General features: G+C 38.5%; 1 long non-coding RNA gene across 1 annotated transcript in view; it reads left to right on the top strand.

The window, feature by feature from the left end:
• Window positions 1-15777, top strand: part of LOC140709060 (uncharacterized) — a 611840-nt gene that overhangs the window by 178317 nt on the left and 417746 nt on the right. The window contains exon 3 of the long non-coding RNA XR_012089391.1: window positions 15573-15693. This is a non-coding gene — a long non-coding RNA (uncharacterized lncRNA). The remainder of the gene's footprint in view (window positions 1-15572; window positions 15694-15777) is intronic.

Raw genomic sequence — 15777 nt, 5'->3', positions numbered from 1 at the left:
TATACCACAAACCTGCGTATGTACTCCTGAACTTAAAATAAAAAAAAAAAATAAAGACACCCTGAATAGGTTATCTCTAAAATAGCTTTGACACTGCTGATGGAAATGTCTTGCCAAATCAACCCATTTTAGCAATGAAAGAGCAATATTTTAAGTATCATACAGTAAAGCAGAGGTTGAATAAGGATCCAATTTTGAACTTCACATTTCCCATCTGCTCCTTAATCCCCAAGCTACCCAAGTCCTAAATTTATATGGAATCAGAACCTGTATTTCATCTTGGAATGAAAATAAAAAGTGGGAAAAAAAAAACCAGCTTTAATGATGTCAAAGATTAGGACCTTACATTTTTTTTAACCTCGAAATACTTTAGGTCAATTTTATCCCTTCAGCCTGAAAATGCAGATGTATTTCAGTGTTCAGCTCATCCCTATACATCATGAATTTTTAATGCTAATCAAATTCTTTATGGCTCTTCATAAATCTTAAAAAACCTGAGTTGGAGAGCAAATACATAATGTAGCTGAAGTTTATGGGCATCATTTGAGCTGATCATTCACATAAAAAATGCTATAATCATGATTATGAGTAAATGTATTCAGGAAAAGAAAGATGGCAGATAGAACCTTAGCCATTTCAATTAATAGAAGAGAATGATTGACACAAACCCTGGTAAACAAGAATAACAATAACCAATCCAAAGCAGCACAAAATCCTAGTGATTCGTAAACAGGACCACTCCTTTCTGAAATGTTTCTAAAATCTTTGTTAGATTGTACATGTATTTTACAAACAGGATTCTACCCTTCCTCATATGTATGTCACTGGGCAGAGCCCAATATTTTATGATTCAGAGATTTAGAGAACAAACAACAAGCGTAGTGTATGAATTAGGTTCTCATAGCAGTAATGCAGCACAACAAACAACCCTCAAATCTCACTGGTTTAAAATTAACAATGATTTATTTCTTGCTCGTTGCTCTGCAGTTCAGCTAGTGTGGTTCTCTCTTAGGCTGTGGGTTGAGTTCAAGTCTGTTTCACAGGTTCTTTGTTCTGAGATCAGTGGTTACCTGTGGCTTGTTCTTCTCATGGAGGGTGGCATAAATTCAAAGGGGTAAACAGAAACATGCAATGCTTATAGCTGGCAATTGACACACTTTCACTTCCACCCACGTTCCATCATTAAGGGCAAGTCACATAGCCCAAGTCCAACATCACTGGAGCAGTGAAGTATTTGCTATGGCTCACCCTATGGTGAACCATGACAAAGACAATAAAGGGATGAAACAATGAGCAATCTAACATAAGTACAACAATACAGCATAAACAGTGACTAAGTGTTAAGCTTTTTGAAGACACAAAGAAAGTAGAGCCATAAAGTTTACAACTGTGCTCTGAGCTGTGCATGTATCACTGCTGTTTCCAGTCACACTTGGGCTTGGCTCCTGTTTGTTTAGTTCTCTGGAAATCCTAAGGAAAATGGGTATATGGAGGGAGAATAAAGAAAGCAGACATTCAGTGAGAAAGTTTTAACTGGTAGACTTCCATTTGTGGCAGCAAAGACACTTTATTAGATGTGCTACTGAATCAACTCAGCCCCAGAACTTCAGAGCTGCCCCTGAGTCTGACGATAGTCTTCTCATTGACATATGTACTTCTTGAGTGCCTCTCAAGTTCATGGCACTGAGCTAGGTGCTTTGGAGAAGAAGGGAAGTAGTAAGGAAAATTCGGAGAGGATTTAGTAAATGCAGATAAGAGAAAATATGAAGTTTTGCACATGGAAAATGGTGAGGGGAATAAAGAGGATTGATATTCAGGTGCTAACCCTCCTGAGGAAAGAGGGATGTGAGAGAATGTTTTTGATGAGAATGGGAAGACAGTAAAGCAGGATTCAGTGATTCATTTATTTAGCAAATATTTATGAGCATCTCCAATGTTCCAAATCAGAAGCTGTGTTATGAGTTAAAATACAAAGGATAAGAAGACACAGTCCTTATCCTCAAGTCACTGACTGGGGAGCATACAAGTGGATAGGTAATTATTAAACCATCTTTTTAGTGTGAAGATAATGAGACTATGAAGTCTTTCAAGAGTCTGAGGAAAGGTATGTAATTCAGGTCTGGGAAGTTGGTAAAAGCTTTTAGGACACCCTGACATTGAGCCAGACTCCAAAAGGACTTAAGATGATGATCTAGGCTTCAAAACAAAAATATTAGTGATAGTAGAGGAAGAAAGTCTAGAAGTAGCAAAAGTGAGCAAGGAGTTTACAGCATTCTGAACTGAATTGGTGAGAATGAAAGAAATAATAGCTTTCATAGAAAGGAAAGTCATATCATTTGCTGATGTTTCAATTATGGCTCACAGGTGAGTAAGTCTTAGCCAAGAATTTTTCCAGCCTATCAGTAAATCCAAGGGATAATAGAATGATCTAATTGGGTACTCAGTAGAAGGGGAGGATGGGGCTTGGTCAGATAGTGTAAGAATTGGTTGTCCTAATGTTCAGTCCATTCTTAGATTACAGAAATAGAAGAGCAGGTATGAAGGCTTTGCATGTGCTCATGAGATTCCACCTGGAGCTTTTAGTCTGGGAGTATACTAGTCAGGGTGTCCAAAGAAAGAGAACCAGTAGGATGTTGTGGAGGCCAAGAGAGAACTTCCTCTTGGCCCTATGAAGTTTGCTGGAAAGTCAGCTTACAAAAGGCAGATTAATTGGAGAAAAGGCATATGAATTTATTTTACATGTATACACAGGAGCCTTCAGAATGAAGACCCAAAGATGTGGGGGAAAATATCCATTTTTATGTATAGGTTCAATAAAATATGGACAGCCCTGTAGAAATATGGCTGGACAAAAAGGGTATTATCTAATACTAATGGGCTGAGTGGGGAAACCCCGCAAGGCCTGTCTGTCGAGATTCTTCTTGGCCTCTCTGAGCAGCATTCCTTCCTTCTGGGTATGGGACAGGCCTCTCTCTGGAATGGGGGTCTTAGAACCTACAGTCAAACAAGGTAGTCAAATAATTTCTCTAGGCCCAGTTTTTACACAGATAAAGCAGAGGAAAAGTTAGATCCCATTTTTCAGTTTTATGGCTGGCTTAGGGGAAAAGGAATCCTGGTTTCTATGACTTGCCTCGGGGAAGAGGAATTCTAGTTTATATGGCTAGCATTAGAGAAGAATGCGATGGGGAGACAGGAGGGTAAGAGAAGGTCAGAGAAAAACTTTTGCCTCTACGGCTTCATTTTGGGGTATTGTTTCTGGCTTCAATAAATATACATATATTTATTATAAGGAATTAGCTCATACAACTATGGAGGCTGAGAAGTCCCACAAATTGCCATTAGAGTTCCAGGAAGGCCCACAATGTAATTCAATCTGAGTCTGAAAGCCTGAGAACCAGGGGAGTCGCTGGTGTAAATCTCAGTTCTAAGGCCATAGAGATGAGATGTCCCAGCTCATGCAGGCAGACAGGAAGCCAAAACAGTAAATCCCTCCTTCCTCCACCTTTTGTTTTATTCAGACCCTCAACAGATTGGATGAGGTCACAATGGGGAGGGCAATCTACTTTACTGAGTCCACCCATTCATATCCTAACACCCAGAAATCATGTTTAATTGAGCATCCTGTGGCCAGTCACGTTAACACATAAAATCAACCATCACTGGGAGGATCCTATTAATAGCTATGTAGATGAATTAATTAAAGTAGTTCAGAGGTTGGAATCATTTTGATTGGGGCTGTCCAGTGGGAGGGTGCTGAGACCATCTCGGTCGTGGAGACGCTAACCCAGCGGCACTACAGGAATTAAACACACACACACACAGATACAGAGTGTGGAGTGGGAAATCAGGGGTCTCACAGCCTTCAGAGCTGAGAGCCCTGAACAGAGGTTTACCCACATATTTTTTGACAGCAAGCCAGTCATAAGATTTACTAAAAGTATTCCTTACTGGGAAATAAAGGGATGGGGTCTGGCTAGTTGTCTGCAGCAGGAACGTGTCCTTAAGGCACAGATCGCTCATGCTAAGGCACAGATCGCTCATTGTTTGTGGTTTAAGAACCCCTTGAGTGGTTTTCCACCCTGGGTGGGCCAGGTGTTCCTTGCCCTCATTCCAGTAAACCGACAACCTTCCAGCATGGGCATCATGGCCATCACGAGCATGTCACAGTGCTGCAGAGGTTTTGTTTATGGCCGGTTTTGGGGCCAGTTTATGGCCAGGTTTGGGGTCCTGTTCCCAACAGGAGGGTTTTGTTAGGCCTTGAACAATGAGTAGTTTAACTGGACAGAAACAGGAACTCGGTTATTCTAATCTTCAAATTCTTGCTTGTGGTATACCATTCTTACCAGGAATATTTTTTTCCTTCTCTCACTGCTTTGTCCAAATCCTATTCATCCTACAGGGGTCAGTTGCACTTTAGCGCCTCTGTGGAATGCTTCCTCACTGTTCCAGAACACATTCACTACCATTTTCTTAAAAATGCCACTTAAAGTCTGTCCCATTCCTTCTCAATTGTATTATGTGTTCCTTCTTAATTTAGTAATGATTTCATTAAAGTATATCCTGTCTCTTCAAGTACTTTGCATGTTCTTGGGAGGCATGGGAGCACGCTGCGCATTGCTTCTATCATTGGGTTTTGAACACGGGCATGAAACCATCCCCGCAGGGTTGACAAGTATTGCGTGCCAGGTTCTGGGCAGAATATAGTTATAATTCAGCCTTAATCAGGCTGCACTTTGGCCCACTTCCTCGTTGCTAAAAGTCACCTAGCACTAGGTACTGACCGTTTGTATCCCGGTAGTGCCTACAGATAGGATCTCAGACATTAGAATCATGAGACTTTTGTTTAAGAATTGCTTAAGATGTTTTCAGATCATGAATTCCAGTGGAATGGCTGACTCCCACCAGTTTGAAGACCCCCACAGAGAAACAGAATCAGCATGAGAATACAGTTTCTTCTTCTCCCTGTCCCATGACTTCACCCTACACTCTTCAGTCAATCAGTGATCACCACACTTGGGCCCACTCCAAAATCCTTAAAATCTCTAGCTCTAAACTCTTTGAGGAGATGGATTTGAGGTTTCCTCCCATCTCCTTGTTCGGTGACTCTAAGATTAAACCTCTTTCTCTGCTGCAACCTGGTGTCTCTGTATATTGACTTGCAGTGTGCATCAGGCAATGAGCCTGTTACAGTTGTAGGAACTTAAAGGATATTTAGTGAATAAATAGGAAAAGAAGGTGGTGACTAAAAACACTGGTGGGGAAATAATGTATGAATTTAGGGTCTGGTGGAGGCAAACTGTCTAAATGACTTTAAATAGGACTTTTCTACAAAGTGAGAAGAAAAACATTTCTTCGGTGGATTTTCTAATGTATAATTTAAAGCCTTATTGTATTAATATTTAGCCACTTTCTTTCACATTTGGGGTGATTTTACTTTTCTCTGTGTGGGTTGTTATGACTTCAAGTTAGAAATATTACAAATGTTGTGGTTTTAGTGCTTTTAAGTTATGTAACTACAAGTATGTTCAGAGTGCTTTTTCATTATGGAATACATTTGTTGGGGATCTTCTAAATGCTTAATAATCATAGCTCAGACTACTTAGATTGGTTTCAAGGAAAAAAGAAAAAGACTCAAATCTAGGTAAGAAGAAGCATGGAATTAAACATTTTAAGGAATAAAAAGGTAATGCAAAAAGATATTTAATCTCAGATGATTTGGGACAAATTCTGGAATATTGACCATACTCAAGCAACAGATATTTTTAATGTAGTTTTGTTGCTGGAAAGGGGTCCTGATCCACACCCCAAGAGAGGGTTCTTGGACCTTGCACAAGAAAGAATTCAGGGCAAGTCCATAAAGTGAAAACAAGTTTATTAAGAATGTGAAGGAATAAAAAATAGCTGCTCCACAGGTGGAACAGAGGCATGGATTGCTTAACTAAGTATACTTACAATTATTTCTTGATTATATGCTAAACAAGGAGTGGATTATTCATGAGTTTTCCTGAAAGGGGTGGGCAATTCCTGGAACTGAAGGTTCCTCTCCTTTTTAGGCCATATAGGGTAACTTCCTGACGTTGCCAGGGCATTTGTAAACTGTCCTGGCATTGGTGGGAGTGTCTTAGCATGCTAATGCACTATAATTAGCATATAATGAGCTGTGAGGAAAACCAAAGGTCATTTTTATTTCTTGGTTTTGGTGGGTTTTGGCTGGGTTCTTGACCACACCCTGTTTTATCAGCAAGGTCTTTGTGACCTGTATCTTGTTCTGACATTCTATCTCATCCAGTGACTTAGTGTGCCTAACCTCCAGTGAATGCAACCTAGTAGGTCTTAGCCTCATTTTATCCTGTCCTTATTCAAGATGGAGTTGCTCTGGTTTAAATGCCTCTGACAGTTTGACAACATGACCCTAGAATTGTACGACGTCTTATGCCACTGTCTCATTTTACAAGTGAGAATATGTAAGAGGCCTTTTCAAAATCATAGAACATATAGTGTCAGCACTCCAAATTATCAGCCCAGTCTTATTTTTTTTCGTGTACAAATAATATCATTTGTTTTAGCATAAATAGTTGGGTGAGAGTCTTTCAACTTGAGATACCTACCTGCATTCATCAGAACTTTTTAGGGGCTTTTGGCAAGTTGCTTTCTACATGCATGCCTCAATGTCCTTATCTGTAAAAATTAACATAACTTTCTATATGTGTGCCACGATGTCCCTGTTTGCAAAAATTAACATAGTATTTGGCTTCTAAAATCTCTAAAAAACATTACAAGGATTAGTGAGAAAATGCCTCAAAAATATTACGTTCTTCATCTGGAAAATTAGGAGGTTGGTTGAAATGGATGCTATCTAACAGTATTTCTAGCTCTAAGAGAGACCCACTATTTCTGTATAAGATGAGAACACCTCCTTTCCCCCACTTTTCCTTGCTGAGTTAAGTTCATCTTTTGAAGCTCGGTACAGTGGACTCAGCTTCCTCTTATTGCCCCTGGTTGGAGGTGGGCAAACCTCCTTGAATCACCTGTGTATGCTGCTAGCATTTTCCTAAGTGTGTTAGTCTTCCTCTATTTGAATGAGTTATTTCATGTTGGATACTATGTTTAATTTTTCTTTGTAACACAGATGCCTAGCATAGCATCAGGAATGAAATGGGATCCAAATACGTATTTATCAAATCAATGAAAAACCTAAGATTCTTTCAGCTTCTGCAGATGCCAATGATGAATTGTTATCACTTAGACATAAATGATCAGTGTGTGTGAAATTCTAGATGATTAAGGTATATTTTAAATGGAGGGCAACCTCTCTGATCCGAGAATTATAGCCATTTCACCCTCTAGCAAAAAAAAGTTTGTATTTGAAATAACTCACCTGCTAATTAATAGTTATCTGTATATAAGTGGAGAACCATAAAGGGAGGGGCCACATAATCAAAGATAGTCAAAGATAGTGGAAGTGAAACCACCCACACAGAGTTAACAAGAATTACATGCTGGGTCCTGGACAAAATTATAGTTATAATTAAGCATTCCTCAGGCTGCATATTGGTCCACTTCCTCGTGGCTGCTTGCTAAGTGAAGGGAAAGTCACCTAGTACTACATACTATTTGCATCCCCATTGTTCCTATAGATAGGATCTCTGATGTTAGAATCACGAGGATTTTAAGAATTGCTTAGGATGTGTTTCAGTTCCTAAATTCCAGTAGAACAGCTGATTCTAACCATTCAAAGACCTCCACAAAGGAACAGGATCAGCATGAGAATACAGGGTCTTCATCTCCTTGTCTGGTGACTTCATCCCACACTCTTTGACCAATCAAGAATCTCCACACCTCTGGTCCCCTGTTGGTCCAAACCCCTTAAAATCCCTAGCCCCAAACTCCCTGAGGAGGTGGATTTGAGGTTTCCTCCTGTCTTCTCATTTGACAGCCTTATGATTAAACCCCTTTTTCTGCTGCAACACACTGTGTCAATGTATTGACTTGCCATGCATCAGGCAACAAACCCGTTGTGTCTGTACACAAGAATAGAAGGGTGAGCTCAAGGTAACACTGTTTATGTAAACTAAATCTATAATCATTACTGTAATAAATGTAGTGCTAACTATTGCCATTAGATTGCCACATTTTATATAATGATTATTGAAATATTCTTTTTTTGTGAGCACAATGAAAACATGTTTATTCTTGAAAAAATATTAATGAAGATTGGAATAGTACATATTGTCAACAGAAAGAGTCAAACTCTGTAAAATTTTTGAAGAAATTTATTCTGAGCCAAATATGAGTGACCATGGCCCACGACACAGCCCTCAGGAGGTCCTGAGAACATGTGCCCAAGGTGGTCGGGGTGCAGCTTGGTTTTATACATTTTAGAGAGGCATGAGACATCAGTCAAATACATTTAAGAAATACATTCATCTGGTCCAGAAGGGCGGGACAACTCAAAGCGGGGGCTTCCATGCTATAGGTGAACGTAAACATTTTCTGGTTGGCAATTGGTTGAGTTTGTCTAAAGACCTGGGATTGATAGAAAGGGAATGTTCAGGTTAAGATAATGATTGTGGAGACCAAAGTTGTTTTGACGTCTTATCGTGGCTGTCCTTAGAGACAATAGATGACAAATATTTTCTTTTCAGGTCTTAGTTAATTTCTTTAGGATTGGGAGGGCCTGGAAGAAAAAGATCTAGCTATGTTAACAGAGATTCTTTACAGATGCAAATTGTCCCCCCCACAAAGAACAGCTTCGCAGGGCCATTTCAAAATATGGCAAAGAAACATGTTTTGGGGTAAATTATTTTGATTTTCTTCCTTGTCTTGGAATGTTCTGCCAGAGTCAGGTTGGAAGGTAAGTCACAATAGATAGGGTTTAATAAACCTTATCTGATGAGAATTTATGGTTTATAGGGCATGACTCCCCAGACCCCTTAGATAGGAATTTAGGCAAGGTAAAAAACCAGAGTTTAGTCCTCAGTACCCACTCTTGGTCTAAAAGCATTCCATAGAATGCATATGCAGGCCAACAAACAGCAGCAGGTTCCTCTGGAAAGGCTCATTCCTAGAGTTAGCTGATTTGGTCATTTGACGAGGTCCTACAGCACTAGGAAGGCTCATTCTTAGAGTAGTCTGGTTGGTGGCAATAGTTTTAAATATCAGCAATTTGGATCATGATGGGGAGGACACAGGCTGACCAGATGTAACAGGCAACTCTTTAAGGTATGAGATGGAGTCAGGCCTAGGGTTTGGTCTAAAAAAAAATCCCAGATCAGATTCATTTTGCAAGCTATCATGATCTGGGTCTTCAACTGTGCCTTTTTCCTTTTGCTGTATCTGACATAATATTGACAAGAGCTATATAATACTAATACAGTGACAAATATCATATAGATAGTGAAGATTAGGCATCCGAGAAGGTTATAGGTAGAGTCAGAGAGCAGTAAACAACCTAATGAGCCAAAATACCACTGTGTGCATTGTTATCTTCTTTGATCGGACTCACACTGTGTTTACCCTCTTTATCAAGGCTCATTTGAACTTTATAATAAGTCTTATTTGAAGACTGTAGGACTGACATTAAATCAGAATCCAATAAATTTAATCTCTCTTCCAGCCAATTTATCTCCATAGGTATAACATCCTGAGGAGGGTTTAAATCAAATGCAAGAAATACCCTGCCTGGTCCTCAGTGTCTAAATTGTTATAGACTTGTTAACAGTAGACAAATCTATTTTTCCCTCCACTTTTGTATTGCACCATATACTTGGGAAATAAAAGGAGGTTTTGTCACAGGAGAAGTCATATGATTCTACAGTGTCATTTTGTTTTTGTCCCTCGGCAGAACTGCCTATGGCCGAGGGCCTTAAGAGTCAAAAGACTCACAGCCAATTAATTGTTCTAGGCCAGATAAAAATGGATGTGGACAGGCTTTCATTACTTCTTATAATTATTATTTTAAAGAAGGCCAACGACAAAACCAAAAGGCAAAGTTGCAAGACTGACTTATTTTTTAATGTCTATATGTTGAGCTACTGTTAGCTTGGTTTTTGTTACATACTTATAATAATTAGCTATATAAAACATATACATTGTTCTGAAAAATAATTTTAAAATATACAGATAGATTTGTCTTTACAACTCATATTTGGGAGCATTATACCCAGGAGGCTTTGTTACAAGGTATTTTCATTCTGTTAGTAAAGAATTTCCTTTAATTCTATAGTAAGCAGACAATTTTTATGGTTGGGGTGGAAGAAAAAGTGACACATATTAGTTTAGAAGGCAACTAATCTTGTTTTACCAGCTGTTCCGGCATTTTTGTACCCCCTTCTTGATTTGGAGAGTTTGACCTTGACCTGATTTTATCCCTCAAAACCAGCCCTTACAATCTTTTGCATCCACCTCTTCCATGATAGTCCCTGGGCCTAGAGGAAGGCAGCTTGTGTAGTTTTAACAGCAGAGCATTAGCAGTGAAACAGATCCAGGCCCGGTGGGATGCCAGATGAGGAAGATTCATATCTCTGGTCTTCAGGATACCGTTATTTTGGTTTCCTTGGAAGTCAAACAAGGAGAGTTAAATAACATTTATTATTTGACAATAATAAGTGTAATTTGTGTGTCTGAAGAGGAAAAGGAGCCTATTCCATTAGGGCACAAACTAAAAATAAAAAAATAAATTATAATCTGGTACTTTCTAGAGGGTTATTGTAGCAAACCAATAATTTAATCTGCACTCAAAAAGTTAGGACTGAAATCTAGTATGAATGTTATGCTTTTCCCTTGAAATGAAATTTTTTAAACTACTATTGAACTTATGCAGACAACTATGCAGACAACTATAATGTCGTAAAATTACAATCTGAATTTTGGAGAACTCAGGAAGGTAAATTTGCTTACAAAAACATACTTTACCCAAGTAATGTAAAAGAAAAAGATTTTCTTGACCCTTCTTTAACCAGAGCTTTTAAAACAAGATGTTTACCTCAGAAGTGCCATTTACAAACCAAACAGCTCATGAGAGCTGCTAGTCACTGTAGAATTTAGCGGCTCCTCACAACTAGTCCTAGAAAAGAGGCTCTCTGTTTATTAGGTAGCAAGATTTTATGTAAATCATTTTTATTTTATGCTGGAACTCTTTTGGAAAACATTATTTCCATTAAGTTGGGGGTAGCTTCAGTTAATATTCCAAAGCAAGACAGTAAATGTCCCATCAAGTAGAAATTCTCTAGTTCAGTCATTGTCAATTGAAAGGTACTTACAGTGATTGCCATTGGCCCCAGTAAAAGCTCCACAAAAAGGTCTGTGCAGTGGAGGATTTATCCTGACTAGCACTCCAGCTTTTACCCTATATTTTGCAGGCTTAGACAATTTACTAGTTCCCATTTAGCATGTGCAATTAAATATTCCTTAAAAGAACAGATTTATATGCCCTCGGTTTATAGTACTAGACAGAGGAGACACCCCCTAGTTAGATACAGTACTCATTTTCATAAGACTTTTAGGCAAGGGGGTTACAACTACCTTACATAAAGCTTGCTTAAACATCTTAAATTTTATAATTCTATTGACCTGTCTGTTTTTATGTTCTGGTCTCGGGAACCCTCTTTTACCCCCAGACTATTTTACCTTTTCTGGTGAAAAGGGTTGGGCTCCCAGGAGGGAGATGCATATGTAAGACCTATGAGGGGCAGCAAATTTGAAAAGGCTTCTTAAAGAGTCTTATAATTCTGTGGGAGGGGCACCCATGTAAAGGGGCCCCGGTTAACCTCTCAGTTTACCATGACCCAGGTAATAGGCATATTTGGTGGAAGGATATTCCAGTTATCATAAAGCTAGTCCAACATGGCTTATGTATGAGGCATATCAACTGCTTCATCTGGAGTGTTTTGCTTGGTATTTTATAGGGAGAGTTGGGCAGTCCCCTTCTCAGGGGAAACAGGCATTACAATGGCATTATCTGGCCCACTAGGCGGATTGCTGTCTCGGGAACAAACCCATGTGCGTTTGGATCACATGTACTCAGAGACTGTTCAGTAATGAGCTGTGTGTCCTGCATTAATCCTCCAAAAAAGCTCTTAAATTCTGTAGGACTTAAAATTAAGAATTTTGTCCTTAAAGTGGTTATTTGTACAATTCACTGTAGTAAAGATTTTTTTTTTTTAAGAAGCTGAATGATACCAGTCTACAAAATAGAACAATTCCTTTACATTACACACTTTGATTTTAAATAGTTACTTGGTTTTGCCCTTATCCCATATTAACTCTTTTCTTTTCTTTTCTTTTCTTTTCTTTTCTTTTCTTTTCTTTTCTTTTCTTTTCTTTCCTTTTCTTTTCTTTTCTTTTCTTTTCTTTTCTTTTCTTTTCTTTTCTTTCTTTTCTTTTTTTTTTTTGAGATGGAGTTTCACTCTTGTTGTCCAGGCCGGAGTGCAGTGGCATGATCTCAGCTCCCTGCAACCTCCACCTCCCGGGTTCAAGCGATTCTCCTGCCTCAGCCTCCCGAGTAGCTGGGATTACAGGCACCTGCCACCACCCTCAGCTAATTTTTGTATTTTTAGTAGAGATGGGGTTTCTCTATGTTGGTCAGGCTGGTCTCGAACTCCCAAGCTCAGGTGATCTGCCTGCCTCGGCCTCCCAGAGGGCTGGGATTACAGGCGTGAGCCACTGCATCAGGCCGACTATTTTCTTGCTAACTATAGGGCTGTTTTGTTGCCCTGGCTTGTTTTTTTTAAAAAAAATTATTTAGTTTTATCTGTATAATTTCCTTCATTATAAAGCAACTCTTAAATAGTTTCTTTACCAAAAAAAAAAAAAAAATACTTACTTTTTTTTGAGAATTGACATCTTTGTGTTTATAAAATTTTGCCAAAAGCAAGTGTTACGCTTCTACTATTTTAACTTTTTAGTGACCCAAATTTCTAGTGGTTGGGTGGGGGGAAACCCTGAGGGTTTGAACATGACTGAGATTTTTAAATTCCTGGAGAGTTTTGAGACTAAATTTACCAAATTAATTTTACCAAAGGTTACTACGGCATTGAATTAAAAGACATCTGAGCTAGCTTCTACAAATCTGATACACACTTGCATTTATTTTTATTTTTACTTTTTTACTTTTTATTATACTTTAAGTTCTGGGATATATGTGCAGAATGTACAGGTTTGTTACGTGGGTATACATGTGCCATGGTGGTTTGCTGCACCCATCAACCTGTCATCTACATTAGCACTTACATTTTTTAAGTTATTTGATTGGAGTTTTTTTTTTTTTTTTTTTTTTTTTAAGATAGAGTCTCGCTCTGTCATCCAGGCTGGAGTGCAGTGGCGTGTGATCTTGGCTCACTGCAATCTCCACCTTCCTAGTTCAAGAGATTCTCCTGCATCAGCCTCCCAAATAGCTGGGATTACAGGTGCATGCCACCACACCCAGCTAATTTTTTGTGTTTTTAGTAAAGATGAGGTTTTACCATGTTAGTCAGGATGGTCTAGATCTCCTGACCTCATGATCCACCCTCTTTGACCTCCCAAAGTGCTGAGATTACAGGCATTAGCCACTGTGCCTGGCGATTGGAGCTTTTCAATGTAGTTTGGTGGTGAAATATCACTTCCACATGATACATATAAAGATAGGAATACAACTGACATGCAGAACAAAACGCATGTCCAAAAGACACTTTATTTGCCCGTTTTCCAAAAAAAAAATTTCCTTATATTAGATAACTGGTAAGTTATAGGAGCCAACAAAAGGTGAAGGAGAGAGTCATCATTCAAGGCCTTTTCAATAAAGAGCGGCACTTTTAAGATATCAATCTGAAGAATGTTAAAAAGACATTATAGAATTTAAAAATTTAAAAAGTTCTTACATTAAAAATGAGTGAATATTGGCCGGGCGCGGTGGCTCAAGCCTGTAATCCCAGCACTTTGGGAGGCCGAGACGGGCGGATCACAAGGTCAGGAGATCGAGACCATCCTGGCTAACACGGTGAAACCCCGTCTCTACTAAAAAATACAAAAAACTAGCTGGGCGAGGTGGCAGGCGCCTGTAGTCCCAGCTACTCGGGAGGTTGAGGCAGGAGAATGGCGTAAACCCGGGAGGCGGAGCTTGCAGTGAGCTGAGATGCGGCCATGCACTCCAGCTTGGGCGACAGAGCAAGACTCCGTCTCAAAGAAAAAAAAAAAAATGAGTGAATATTTATAATAAAATCTTGTTTTAACCAATTATTTACTTATGTTTTAGTGAATTTTTAAAAATATTAAAGACCCATCTCTAGAAAGATTATAATAATTTCCTTTTAATTACAGCCAATTTAATTATACAACCCCTTTAAAAATTATTTTTACTAACTTTATTATGACTTACATAGACCATTCACAATGTGCTTAAATTTTATTTTGTCTTAAATATTCCTCTTTTTTGAAAAACCCAGTCATTTTGTTTTAGGACAAAAACTTACCGCACAAGATTCTATCTTTATAAAATTACTTTTTTTACCTTCTTTAGTCCTCAGTGTTTTATCAGTTTACTAATAAACAAACAAACAAAATGCTTATTTGACTTAACTGCATTTCAAGACAGTATGTTAAAGACATTTTTGAAAAATTATAAATTAATGTCCAATGGATTAAAGAGTTGAAGGAATTAAAAACAGAAATTATGAAGTTTTAAAAATACTGTTTTCCAGGGTTAAAGTAAAATAAATATATAACTAAACAACACATAGTTGAATATAAATTGTAAAAGCTTGATTCTTCACTGATTATAAAAATAATTTATTAGAATATAGACCAGACTGTACCACATAGGACAGAAATTTTCAAGGCATCAGGTGGTAGTTGGGCAAGAATACCTTTCCTGCTCCTTCTTAACCAAAGATTTTGGAAATGAATGAAAACCAATAATGAGGTATGTGCTAAGGATATACCATAGTGTCCTCTGTTTTAAAAATGAATACTTTAGATGACAATATGTTATTTGTTTTCAATTCCTCCAACTTTGGCCATAAAAAATGTCCGTGTTACCATTTCTCATTCAAGCTTCTAATGATTGAATGCCTGAGTCTGTCTGAATTTTTACAAAGAAGCAGTGCAAATAAAGAGAGGTTCCAATTACCCAAAGGCTGCAAAATGACACCCTCCAACTATAATCGGGTGGCCTCCTGAGTGTGTAATTAAATTGCAGATGGGGAATAGATCTCTAAGTTATTTTTAGTAGACCAGGTTGGAGAAAATAAAATATACCTGACCTTTAAGTTTTTAGGTTTGTGGGATAATCATTAGTAAAGTTGGTATGACTTTATATTTTCAGTGTATGGAAAGACATTTCAGCCAGTAACAGCTCTGTTTGCTCTAATGAGACTTTATGGTGAATGACAATAAGCACAGATATTATAGTCTATTTATGAAGAAGTGTCCTGAAAATCTGTAGTTGTGTGTGCACATTGGCAAATAGCAAGAGAAAACTAATCAGGTTAGAGGAAGTTCTTCCAAACTTGGCAAGTGGGCAGAGGGGAGCAATCCTTACGTATGTGAACTGATTTTTACTATCTCTTTTACAGAACTTTTTTTTTTTTTTTTAGATGGAGTCTCACTCTGTTGCCAGGCTGGAGTGCAGTGGCGCGATCTCAGCTCACTGCAACCTCCACCTCCCGGGTTTGAGCTATCCTCCTGCCTCAGCCTCCCGAGTAGCCGGGATTACAGGTATGCACCACCACACCCAGCTACTTTTTTGTATTTTTAGTAGAGATGGGGTTTCACCATGCTGGCTAGGATGGTCTTGATCTC

The sequence above is a fragment of the Chlorocebus sabaeus genome, chromosome 18 (assembly GCF_047675955.1).
Source record: "Chlorocebus sabaeus isolate Y175 chromosome 18, mChlSab1.0.hap1, whole genome shotgun sequence".
Lineage (NCBI taxonomy): Eukaryota > Metazoa > Chordata > Mammalia > Primates > Cercopithecidae > Chlorocebus > Chlorocebus sabaeus.
The sequence above is the reverse complement of the archived record's forward strand: the minus strand, read 5'-3'. Positions and strand labels throughout refer to the sequence as shown.